Source organism: Cupressus sempervirens, chromosome 4, assembly GCF_028749045.1.
Source record: "Cupressus sempervirens isolate cs-2001-9-10 chromosome 4, ASM2874904v1, whole genome shotgun sequence".
Taxonomy (NCBI): domain Eukaryota; kingdom Viridiplantae; phylum Streptophyta; class Pinopsida; order Cupressales; family Cupressaceae; genus Cupressus; species Cupressus sempervirens.
In genome coordinates this window covers 416,865,304-416,879,081 of record NC_143121.1, presented here as the reverse complement: position 1 = coordinate 416,879,081, position 13,778 = coordinate 416,865,304, and positions in this window count along the sequence as shown.

The window sequence follows — 13,778 nt, the reverse complement described above, 5'->3', positions numbered from 1 at the left end:
TATATATTCATCAAATTTCACATTTAAACTTTCCAAAACTTTGTTAGTGTTAGTATTTAAACACTTATAACCTTTACCTCTTGTGGAATGACTAAGAGATATACCTTCTTTACTTTTTGCATCTAGTTTATCATTCCTGAAATCTTTGAGAATATAACACTTTCTTCCAAATAGCTTAAAATGTTTTACACTGGGTGAGTATCCATACCATAGCTCAAAAGGTGTTGAATGAGTACCTTTCTTGACTTACACACAGTTCAAGGTATAGATAGTTGTACTTATAGCTTCTCTCCAGTATTTCAAATCAACACTTTTCTCCATCATGAGTGTCCTAGCACGGTCCATTATAGATTTGTTCCTCCTTTCAGCAATTCCATTTTGTGGAGGGATCCTAGGAGCAAATGTCTGTCTTTTGATACCTCTATCATTAGAAAACATCTCAAACTCATTTGATGTAAATTCTCCTCCTCGTCTGTTAGATCTCAAACATTTCAAACTTTTACTTGTTTCTTTCTCAACTCTTGCTAAGTACCACTTAAACATTTGGAAAGCATTATATTTCTATTTCAGAAACATAACAGTCATCATTCTACAATAATCATCAATAAGTAACATAATGTACTTATCTCCTTTGTAGCTTTGCACTTCAATCGGTCCACATAAGTCTAGAGGTATGAATCTTACTCTTAAAACTTGACTTTGTCATTTTTCCTAACTAATATTGTTTGCAAATTATATTATCAGGCTTCTTAAACTTAGGCAAACCTTTGACTCTTTTCATGTTATTGATGCTAACCAAGTTATCAAAATTAACATGATGTAACCTCTTGTGCCATAGCCACACATCATCAAATTCTACAATTAAACAAGTAGCATCCTCTATATCAAGGTAGAATAGATTACCTATAGTTTGATCACCTTTCCAAATTAGTTTTCCATTAATATCATATATCTTAGCAATCTTATTTTCAAACTCAACCTTGCAACCTGAATTATTTAGTTGTAACACACTCAAAAAATTATATTTAAGCTTCAACATAGTAAGCATTGTCACATAAAATCTTTTCTGTGAGTTTGGTAGAACCTTTTCCTTTTTATCAGACACAGTGCATCATTATAAAGCCTTACACTATTTCCATCATAATAATTCAAGGTAATGAACTTACTTTTATCTCCAATCATGTGATGTGAACATCCACTATCAATGATCCATCTGTCATTCTTGTTCACACAAGACATTAGTCTAGTTGTCTCATCCTCATTAGATTCATCCTTCGTTGCAACATACACCACTTCATCGTCATGATCATCAGATCCATCTTTTGTTTCCTCTTCAGCAATGTAGCAAGACTTCTTGCCTTTGTCTTTGTAATCTTTGTTGTCTTAATCTCTTCTACTTTTGTACTTGTCACCACCTCTATAATTCTTCTTCTCTGGACATCTAGCAGCAATATGACCAACCTCATTACAATTGAAACACATGATGGGTAACTTACCTTTGAACTTGCCTTTACCTCTATGAAATCTCCTTGCTACTAGTGCTTCAAGTTGATTTACATCTTCCTCATCTGTATCACTATCATTGAACACATATTTTGTCTTTTTCTTCTTCTTCTCATTAGGTTCCTTCAATGACAACTTAGCTTTGAAAGAAAATTTAGCATTGATAGGTTTGTAATTATCAATATTAGATAGCTCAAAAGTAGTGAGCCTACCTACCAGACCTTCAAGAGTTAGATCATTCCCTAACGTACATCTCAGTTCTTGTGTAGAAAATGTAATAGCAAAGATGGGTAGAAGTGTTCTCAAAAATTTTCTTAGTACAATATCATTATATATTATATCAATAGCTCCTCTTATTGCATTAATAACATCTTTTATCCTAGAGCAATATTGAACAATATTTTCACCTTATTGCATTCCCATATCATTGAACTTACCTCTAAGATTTTCAACTTTAGCTATTAGAACATTCTTGTCACCTCCATAGATAGTGTGTAGAGCATCCCACATTTACTTTGCACTGCCACAACCTTTGACATCATCAAACTTGGCATAGATCAGGGCAGAGGCAATCTCCAACATTGCCTAGGTGTGTTCCTTCTTCTTTTTCAGATCTTCAACAGTTAAGACTCCAACTAAATCAACATGCTCAACAACAATGGTAGATTGTGCATGATCTCCAAGGCCTCCTAGGTGTAACTTCATAAAACTTTTCCATGCAAGAAATTTATCTCTATTAAGCTTGGGTACCTCTCCTTTTGACATCTTGATCTTTTTGCTTCTAGTACCTTCAAACTAGTCCTCTGAAGCAAACGACCCTGATACCAATTGTTGGAATTCTTTAGAATAACTGAGAGGGGGGTGAATTATTTATCCTAAGTCTCGATGTACAATTAAAACTTTTTATAGCTTAGTGAACACATATCCATAAAATATTTTCATCATGCATGCATCCATTAGATTATGCAATCACTTAAACTTGTAGGTTATTGTCAAATCAACTTTGTAGAAATGTAAACATGAAACATAATGGATTCAATAACACATTTGACACAATGATTTAATGTGGAGACCCAATTTGGGAAAAACCACTAGTAACATGCTACTCATTTTCACTCTTCTAAAGTGATACCCTGTGAAAGGCCAACCCTATTAAAGGGTACAATGCACACTGTTAAATGTGACCTGGTTAAAGGATTTTGATTACCTTGTTAGGAGTGAGCCTTGTTAGAGGACTTTAGATCATTCACTTGAAATTTTACCTAGTTAAATGAATTACAAATGACTACTAGGTCAACCTTAATCCAAAGGTTTTACCCTAGATTGATACAATGATTAGAAAGTAACAGTAAGACTTGATCTAATAACAACTTACAAAACACTTGCAGATTAAAGATCTCTATTTCAGTCCTCTGTTCTTCTTGGTTTTCACACACTTTAGCTCTAATAGCTTGTTCACCCTTCAAGCATCCATACCTTTAAGCCTTCTTTCTTTACTTGCCAATGCATACACTTCTCTTAGGTCATTGAATGAAGCAATGCCCTAGACTCCTTGTCTTCCTCAAGTTCTCATACATGACAACCTTTACTTCTGACCATCCATCTTTATAAATAGAGAATTAAGATCTTTTGCCATTCATCCTTTGTCATCCATTTTAGGGTTAGGTTATATTAGATAGGATTCAATGAATCTACGATTTATTTCATTTCATTCCCTTCTAGAAACTTCTCCTTCAATCCTCTTCAAATTCGCCTCAAAATAGTTCATCTTGAATTTTGTACCACTAGCTCATCAAAATTATCTTCCACATGGTTCAGACAATCCAAGGAATCAAACTTGTTAGATCAAATTCATCAAATTCTCAATCTTTCTCATAATGCTGGCATTCAACATTAATTGGCTTCTGATGCTCGACACATACTGTGTTGCTCGATATTCTCTACCAAATCTCTTGGCGCAAACTAAACTTTACTAGTGCTCGACATCAACTAAACTTTACTTGGCTTACACTAAAATTGACTTTCCTCGGCTCCAACTAATTTTTTGCTTGACTTGTACTAACTTTTCTTGGCGCCTACTATGTAGAATGTTTAAGCTTGGCATAAAAACTTTGTTTAACTTGTTCTTCTAAAATTAATCAGTGTAACCAACCTTTGCAACCTTAAGCAGATTATCAATCACTATAATATCACTATCTTAATTGATCGTTGTGATCCTTTTCAATATCATAACTCAACCTTTCCTCTAGGTGCTATTGTTAACCTCGTTTGATCAAATCCTCTTCATCAATCAAATAAATGATAGTACTTAAATCATATTAGCAATTGTCTCACCAGCAAGTAGCAGGTTTGACAATAGTGACAAAATAATGATTGAAACACATTTATCATACTTGTATCAATCTGTTTTCAACAAGATAAATAACTTGAAAGAGATGGGAAAAGCAAAGAAGAAATTGAACAAATCTTTCCACCACAAGGGATACAAAGAAGCACACCACCATGACTAAAACCTTACAAGCCTAGGTGTATCTAAAAACCAACAATAAAATAGATGGAGAAAAAAAAACCCTCTCAAGGTTGAGCAAATATAAAACTGGGAGAAGAAAAACCCCTCAAAGAAGAGTCACCTAAAAAAACAAGGAAGAAAGACATGGGCCATCACTAAAATGTCCTAACCTCCAAACTCTCAAGTTGTCACATGACAAAACTAGGCCTCAAATATGAGAAACTAGAAAACACCAACAACAAGACCTCTAGAAATGATGTCAATGTAACATAAAAATTAGGAAGCATCAATATGTATGTGTAAGATAGGAAATGTTGAGGTTTATTTATTGATTACCACTAATTTTAAAAGTCACATTAGGGAAAGAAAAAGAGGAACCTTCAAACATAACCTTTCAAAGGGCTCCAAATTAGATTTGTGCTAACCAAATTGAAAGGGGTGTTAATGTTGAATCTAGGTCCTTTTCAAGATGTAAACTCAAGGGATCTCTTTCTATAGGATATTCTTTCCCTTTATTGTTGTGTTATTGGTTGATTTGTTTATGCAAGTAGATTGACCAATTAAAATGCAAGTAACAAAATATCATGTATGAAATCCAAGCACATGTACTATTTAGATGTGATACATAAAAATGAATGATATGAAATAAAAATGAAGCACAAAACTCAAGCCAATTAAGGAGGGCAACTTGGATCTAGAAACTGCTATAAGGATTTGTCAAAAACTGGAATTATTCTAGATCTTAGACCTTAGAATTGGTATCTCCCAAGCCTAAAAGTTTGAGAGCCTTAGGACATGGGTAACATGGGGTGTCATGGACAACTTAGAGGTCAAGTATGACTTCCTTGGTCAAGGATAACTTGGATCAAGGCCAATGTTGACCTTGACCATCTCTACACAAAATTTGAAACTCTGATTGGATACAAAAACCTTATTTACAAGATCCACATTTTCTACTCTGAAAACCTATAGATCTAAACCTACACACAAGGGAAGTTGATTTTATTTGGGGGTAGGGACTTGCTTTTGTTAAGCCTTGATTGAGGTATCAACCTTTAATTGAAATAAAAATAAGTGAAGGAGTGCTACAATGGAAAATATCATTACAATAAAGATACAATTGTGTTTGATATATGATCAAATATGTTGATGTAATAGCCTTGAATCAATATAAAACCAATATAAAATAATATAAAACAAAGCCTCATGTGTGTGGATGCTTGCAATATGCCTCAATGATAGATGGAAGAGTTTGAATGCTCGGATGAAGAATAGCTTGCTTGCTTGAAAATCCTTGAATGCACTTGCTTGATTGTTCATTTGAGAATTACTTGAATTCACCTTGAGAGCTTAAGCATGAATAACTTGTGTGTGTGATGGATGATCAAATGAGGAGAGACGACCCTCTTTCATAGTGATTTGAGAGAAAACCCCAAGAAGGGTTGACTCATGAGAGCAGGTAACAAATGATATTTGATATCGAGCCTAAAATCTCTTCAGGAAAATCACCTAGGTAAAGGATGACCTCATCCCTTATTCCAGGTAAGGGACTACCTTGTCCTTGACTTGGAGGTGAAGGACCCAAAAATGGGATCCATATCTAAGAAATATTATGGGATGAAGGAAAATATTGATATATAAGGGGAAAACAATAAAAAAAGATTTATATGATTGGGGGAATAAATGAGAAGCTACACATATTAAATTGTTACCAACATAGAGTTTTGAGAAAATTATGTTGGAAGAAGAAAGGACCCTGATTTAAGTAATTAAATGTAAAGGGAGGTCCTGATGTGCTAGACCACACTAAGGAGGGCTAATAGGTCTTAAAACAAAGTGCTTCCATTTTAAGATGGTATAGTCAAACATCCCAATACTTATGGATCAAAATTACATCCAATAACTCTCGCCATACTCAAGCATAATGCCACTCCAAACCCCTAAAATGGCCCCTGCAAAAAGATTTTAAAAAATCCCTTAGAACCTTTGCTAAAAAACCCAAACCATCCATGACAATCAAAGGCACCAACACACTTCCTAAGCTGAAGAGGTTGCTACAAACAATGCTTGAGAGGGGTGCTAGACCAAAGAAAAGTAAGGTCAACAACCACACACAAGGCCAACAAGTTAGAATTAATAATGTGTTTTTTTTGTTAGGTAATGGTTTGAAGCCTAGGTATTTGTTATTATCATATGTTCAATTTTTTTTATTTAAAAAATTATTATTACTATTATTATTATGTGTTATACTCAAGCGGACTCAAACACAAGATCTCCTAGATGAGAGGCTCACAATTTGTTGTTGTGTTGTAGGCACTTATTTTAATAATGTTATTTATATATTAATTATTAATATTGATTGATAATATTAACAAGTCAATATATTGGCTAGGATTAATAATATGACATATTACTTACGTATTTACTATTACTATTAATATAGTTATTTATCCATGTTATTGATTAATTATTATAGATTCATCTATTAATTGATATAAGGAAATCAAGCATCATTTGTATCTGTATATATATTGATTATGAATCATGACATAATGTCTCCTCAACCCACCTTATTCTATGTTGTGGAGTTCTCTTCATAATATATAATGGGTGTGTTTGGATGATAGTGGCTAAAGGAGGGTTTAAAGGTCCCATCATTATGGACGCCTCTTAGGTGAAAATGAGATACCCTTTATCAAAGGCATCTTGGCCCTTTGATGTCTAGTGTGTTTTTTGCAGGTGATTATTTTCATAGGTGTTTGGTTCTCTCTCGCACCTAAATATTACAATGCCTATGCTTTTCTTGTAGTTTCTTCTATGGCTACTTTCTTGCTAATGTTCTTAGAGGTCCTAGGAGTTTTTTTTAAAGTGACTTCTTCTTCTTTTCTATTTATTCGTATCCTATTTTTCATAGATCTTCTAGTTCCTACTATTGCAAAGGTGTTAGAGAATGTGCTTCATTGCTTTGGCCTTTCCTACATGTGTGTGATTATATGTTTTTTCCCCTTCAATTGCATGGGTGTTTTGTTAGCCTTATTATAGCTATCTTCTAAGCTATGCTAGTGTCGATGCTTGTTCCTTTAGTGGTTCTCATTATTGCTTAGTGGTGTTGGACAAAACCTCTCATGATGGGTTGTTGGTGGTTGGTGTGGAGGATTTTTAGTTTGGGTTGCATATTTTGACCATTTTTGTGCTAATATAAGCCTTCAATATGAGTGTGTTCTTGTTTCTTAGTTCGATAGGATTTTGTGGGTTTTCAATGTTGGTACTATGTAGACTCACCTTGGCTCATATTAAGGTCTGTTGGGCTCCATTACTGGTGGAAAGAGTGCTTTTTTGGAAAGTGAAGGTGTATAGTATTCCAGTTGATGTCAAGGTGATAATATAGTTCATTGAGGGGTTGCAAGATGTTTACTTGCCTTCTTCACTGCTCCTTGTTGTGAGCTTGAAGATGGTGCCTGCCTATTCCAAATTCCATTTTTTGGCACTAAGTTTCTTCATCCTTTGAAGTTGTGTTATAATGAATATTGTTGTTAATACTAGTTTCCTTCTTCTTTTTTGTGTAGGTTTTGGTTTGGACTGTCTATTTTAGTTGGCATGTACAATAGTCTCATCTCTTTTAGTGGCGAGCTGATTACTAATGGTTTTTAAGGGCTTGCTTTTGCCTTTGATTATTTTTGGTTGGGGTATGTAGTTGACTTTAGGGCTATATTGAACCCCATTTTGGTGGGTGTTTCCTATTAGCCATGGTAAGGATTTGGTGCACTCAAATGTGTTTCTTCCTCTTTTGAACTATTTGTTTATAAAGGCGGGGACTTGCTTCGTGAAGGCAAAAGTTTGTTACTTTGGGAGTCTTATGCTTTCTATGACTATTTGAATCTGGGATAGATTCATGACTAGTTCTCCATTCTAATAATTTATTCCCATGTTGTTATGGACTCCTTGTTTGTTGCTATGGAAATGAATGTTTTATAAGGGGGGTGGTTCTCTAGTTGGATGAGTGTTGCTCTTTACTATTACCTACTATGGAGGCTTGGGAACCCTTCCAAAATCCCTCAGTTATTTAGCAAACCTACATGGGTGGTGATTTTTTATTGTAAATGACCTCTTTTCAACATTGTATTTGTTAGCATTAATGTCAATGCTATGGGGGAGCAATGCAAAATGTTAGAATCTGATAAGATTAATAACCCAGAAAACTAGTGCAAAGAGTAAATATCTAAACTATGAATGCAAATGGTACAAAATCAAAATAGCATCATAGAGTTAGTCTCCAAGAGAGTAATGCAAATGCTAGAAGCAAAATAGCATTAAGAGGATGCAAAAATAAGAGATGCAAATACAAGCCAGGTAGCATGCTTATATAGGCTAGGAAGAGGGAGGAGGTGGCAACACCAACCAATGAGGAGCAACCATCTATCGGACTAAAGATAGCAAAGTATCTTCCCAAGATAGCTAATGGATGCTCACATTTAGGAAGGTGACACCTCACAACCATTCACCTAATAAGACATGCTTTATTAGCCTAAGCGAGATTATTAAAAGTGTAGGAAAAACCTAGCAAAATAGGAAAAATAAAAAACTACACTAACACCCCCCCATAAGAGAAGCTTAGGTGGATGCTAACCTAGCAAAGCTATGAAAGCAGGAAAATGGGTCCCGGCAACAAGGCCTGATCAGGTACCCAATACAAGAAAAAGAACTAGATGTAGGAAACTAAGCCTCCAACCTAGGAAATGTCCCAAAGAGAGGAACAAAAAAGAGCATGAAGCTGCAAACACTGTCAGAAGAAACTGCTGGAACCCCCATTGAAATAGTGCATGACCAGGTAGAGAAGACAAAGTTTGAAGAGCTGATCAATCGAAGAGGTGACCTCCAAAGGTAGGAATGAATGAGTGTCTATATAGTAGATGAACCATCTCACCGAAATGCATAGGTGCCTAGCCACTACATCCACCTAGTACATAGGAACAAAAATTGAATGCGTAGATCACTCAACCAAACCAAAGAAGTAATAGAGCCAACAGGTGAACCCTCCCATAATGCTGAACAGGGAGAGGGGTGACAAGAACACTAAAATGCAATGCCAAAAACATCTGCAAGAAGAAGAATCGGGAACACCAATAGTGCAATAGAAGTACAAGCACAAGATAAAGGGCGGTGTCATCGACACACTGCATGGGCTAATGTCGTGGAAGAAAAATTCACTTGACAAAGGTGGATGAGCACAAAATGGCAAAACATCATGACCCCCCATGGCACTTTATAACTGAGTGCGAGTACAAACAAATACAAGGTGTACAAGATCCCAGATATGCAAAAGTAGGCACTTTATCTCAGTGTGTTTACTGAAAAAGGAATGCAACAGAATAGAAGCATACAATGCTCAGAAGTCAGAAAGAAGAGTGAGCCAAAAGAACAGAAGAAGAGATTCCAGGACCTGTAGAATCCAAGTAATCCGCCAGAGTGCAAAAGTGCAAAACTCGAAGGAGAAAGAACCTGGAGTAGAATCTGGATAAAAGACCTCTGCAACTGAATAACTCACAGAACCAGCTTTCCAACGATATCTGGCGAGCTCAAAAAAGAGTCTGAATGAGCGAGATATGGCTCCCAGAAGGCAAAATAGAACATCTGGCTTTGACTGCCAAAATAGGCAACCAAACTATAGAAAAAATTAAAAAAACCTATACCATCATCTCCGTCTCAGAACCAGCTTTCTGACTCATTTTTTGGATCGAAAAAATACGTCCGTATGCTCAAGTTACGAAAGAAAAATCGACAGATCCTCCTCATGAAGAGCATATGTTAAAAGTGAAATTTGGGCAAAATAATCAAGGAAACAAATAGCACCATTGCGATCTACTCAAAAAATCATGCAATTTCAAAAAAAGAATCGCCTCGATATGAGGTCGTATGAGAAAGTTATGATCCTCCAAAGTTTCCAAAACGAGAACTGTGCACGGTCACGGATGAGAATTTGCAATTTCTAAATAATTCATACATGAAAATCAAAAAAAAACTACACTAATGGATAGAGCACAAAAAAATAGCCAAGTTCATAACAAGAATCATCAAAATCAGAGTCCATATGAGCAAGAATGAAACATTTGAAAATTGCGTTCAAATTTGTGACTGCCAACGGAGAGGGGTATGGTTGTAGCTTTGAATGCTCAATTCTGCAAAATATACAGCTTGCATGCAAAATCTAAAAGATACCCAGATGGTTTTTCGAGGCTGCGAACAAAACCCAAAAAACGTTTTTCTTTATGATGTACAAAAGATGTTGTTGTAGTGTAAATTGGACGCCTTTAACAGTAAAAAATGGCTCCAAAAATTAAAAAATGACCCCAGCAACTAGAATATGACATGCAAATGCTGGATTAGCTTCCTAAGTCCATCAATGGCATGCTGGAACCTGCAAAACTGATTGAAAACTCCAAATATGCAAGTTGGTTGTCAGATTTGAGATTGAAACCCCAGAGAAAAACTGTTTTTGTTAAAACTTTTTTGATTCTCAGGATCATCCAAAGATGCAAGAGAAGAGCATACTTCATTTTTCAAAAAACTACAATAAAGTTTATTTGCCCCCCTCGAATCTCTCAAATAAGGAAACTAAAATCTACTATTGCACATAGAAAAGCTCTGATACTATGTTAGAATCTGATAAGATTAATAACCTAGAAAACTAGTGCAAAGAGTAAATATCTAAACTATGAATGCAAATGATACAAAATCAAAATAGCATCATAGAGTTAGTCTCCAAGAGAGTAATGCAAATGCTAGAAGCAAAACAACATTAAGAGGATGCAAAAACAAGAGATGCAAATACAAGCCAGGTAGCATGCTTATATAGGCTAGGAAGAGGGAGGAGGTGGCAACACCAACCAATGAGGAGCAACCATCTATCGGACTAAAGATAGCAAAGTATCTTCCCAAGATAGCTAATGGCTGCTCACATGTAGGAAGGTGACACCTCACAACCATTCACCTAATAAGACATGCTTTATTAACTTAAGCGAGATTATTAAAACTGTAGGAAAAACCTAGCAAAATAGGAAAAATAGAAAACTACACTAATACAAAATAGTGTTATGACTGTGTTTGTCATTGATGACAACATAGAAATAAGGTTGTAGAAGACTGACATAGCAACAAATTGAGAATTATGTGTTAAAGACATTATATTGTGAATCTGTCTATGCGCAGCTACTAGCATATACTACACATATTTGACATGTGAGCGAGTGTGCAAAACCAGAGTCAACAACATACAAAAGATATTAATGATTTACAGAGAATCACAGGAAAACATAGCATTGGAAAAATAATTTCTACTGTATGATCAATATAACACATTGTGTTTGGAATGAAGGGTTGCGCAATTAATTGGAGGAAGTACACAGACAACTAATGATGTCAAAAATTGCGTAGGTACGAAAGTGGCATGTGTGGAAGTTTAGGAACAACTGTGAGTCAACATCATTAATTAAATGTGTATTTTATTTAATTAAATATGGAGCTGACTCAAATTAATGTTAAGTGTATGGAGCCGACTCAAAGGATTGATGATTGAGTATGGTATAAAGGAAAGATGTTTTTCAAGTTCTATAGACCATCATTGTCATTAAAAAGTAGAGAGAAGACTTGCAAATTATGAAGTAGAAGAGTAGAGTAATCTGCTAATGCATGTAAGTGACCTTAAGAGTTAATGATGAGTTCCAGATCTGTTTGTATGATTTGAAGGTGAAGAAGTTCAACGTACTAGATAGAGAAAGAGAAAAGAGATTTTTTCACATCTATGGAATAGTACCGAGATCAATTGGACAGTGGGTTCGTTGATCTTATCTTGAAGCTATTTGGACAGTGGGTTAAATTGCCTTCTACAACTCCTAACAGGGTTGGAATCTCCTAACAGGGATTCAAAGTCTCCTAATAGGGACTCTTTGTACTAACTATTGTAACAAGACTCCTAACATGGTCTATCCTCTAACAAGGAATATTCAGATTAATACATTATTTTGCGAGCATCATTCCCACCGAGATTTTCCCTCTGATCAAGGGTTTCCCTAGTCAACATATATGGTGTATTTGTGCATGTGCATTTCTTGTGATTGTTGTTGTGTTGGGAATTGTATAAGATTGACACAAAACTGATTCACCCCCCCCCCCCACATCTCTCAGTTATATTGGTGATCTACTACTTCTAACAATTGGTATCAGAGCATCAGGTCCTTGAAAGAAAGTTTAACAACTTTGGGAGATCCATAGCGAATTTGTTCAGGAAGGAAAGTCCTAGATTTGATGACACAGACTATGACAACTGGAATGATAAAATGAAGACTCATCTCTTGTGCATGGGTCTGGGATATTGGCTTACGACCAAGACTTCTAAAAACATTGTAGAAGAAGACAATCTTGAAACCTGCACCAAGGAATAGAGAGAAGTGTTTATGTGCAACATAAGGGCAAGAGAAGCAATATTGTCAACATTACCTAAAAGTGAGTACATTTAGGTAAAACAACTCAAAACATCTCATGAAATTTGGAAAACTTTAGAAGCTAATTATGAAGGTGATTCACATGCAAAAAGGGTTAGATTGCAAAATTTGTATTGCGCATTTCAAAATTCTAGAATGATGGAAGATGAATCTATAAGATTTTTATGTTGGGAGAATATCTGATATTGTTGCAAAAATTGCATCTCATGATGGAAAGAAATATGACGATGAAGTGATATGGAAGATCTTGAAAAGTCTGACACCACCTTTCAAATTAGTAGCTCAAATGATTCAACTGATGATACCCTGTAATACTAATTTTACCAAAGAGACATTACTTGGTAGATTGGAAGCTGTAGAATTTGATTTGAAACAGTCTGGAGAATTTGCAAAAGTTGAGACAGTATTCAGTGCATTAAACATCAAATTTGGTTTAGCAGGAAGCACAAAAGCGTACGAAGACATTGCTAGCAGCAAAAAGTACATTGAAGAAAAGATCCAGGAAGGAGTGGCTCTTCTTGTGGAAAGAGAAAAAGATGGTAAGAATATCTTTAAATGTTGGACTTATAATGAGTATGGTCATTATGCATCTAAGTGTCCTAAAAGAGAAAGAAAGTTTAAGGGAAGGTTCAAATCTAAAAGACCTAGAAATTGTTTATATGCTAATGAAGAAGAAGAAGAAGAGGAATATGATCAAAACATGAGTGAAGATAAATTAGGATTTGTAGCTATAAAAGAGGATGATCTTGACAAAGAAATCAAAGAAGAAAGTGCGCTAATCTCACAAGTTGAAAAGAAAGATTGGATCATTGATAGTGGTTGTTCACATCACATGACTGGTGATATGAGCAAGCTTGTCAAATTCAGAAGCTGTGATGGAGAAATTTTTAGAGTGGAAAAAAATGCAACCTGTCATATTATAGGAATTAGATCTATAACACTTGATGGTAAAACATACACTAATGATGTTTATTTTGTTGATGGACTGAAGCATAACTTGTTGAGTGTTGGACAACTTATGGACAAAGGCTATCAACTACAATTTGGTAATGACACATGCATTATCAAAAATAGGGAAGGAAAACTACTTGGCACTGGCACAAAAACTAGAGGTAATGTATTTCAGTTAAACTCCACTAAAATAACATGTTTGGTAGCAAATATTAACAACAGTTGGTTATGGCACAGAAGATTTTGTCATATTAACTTTGATAACATTGTTAAGGCCAGTAATACACTTGCCATAAGAGATTTACCCAAGGTCACTA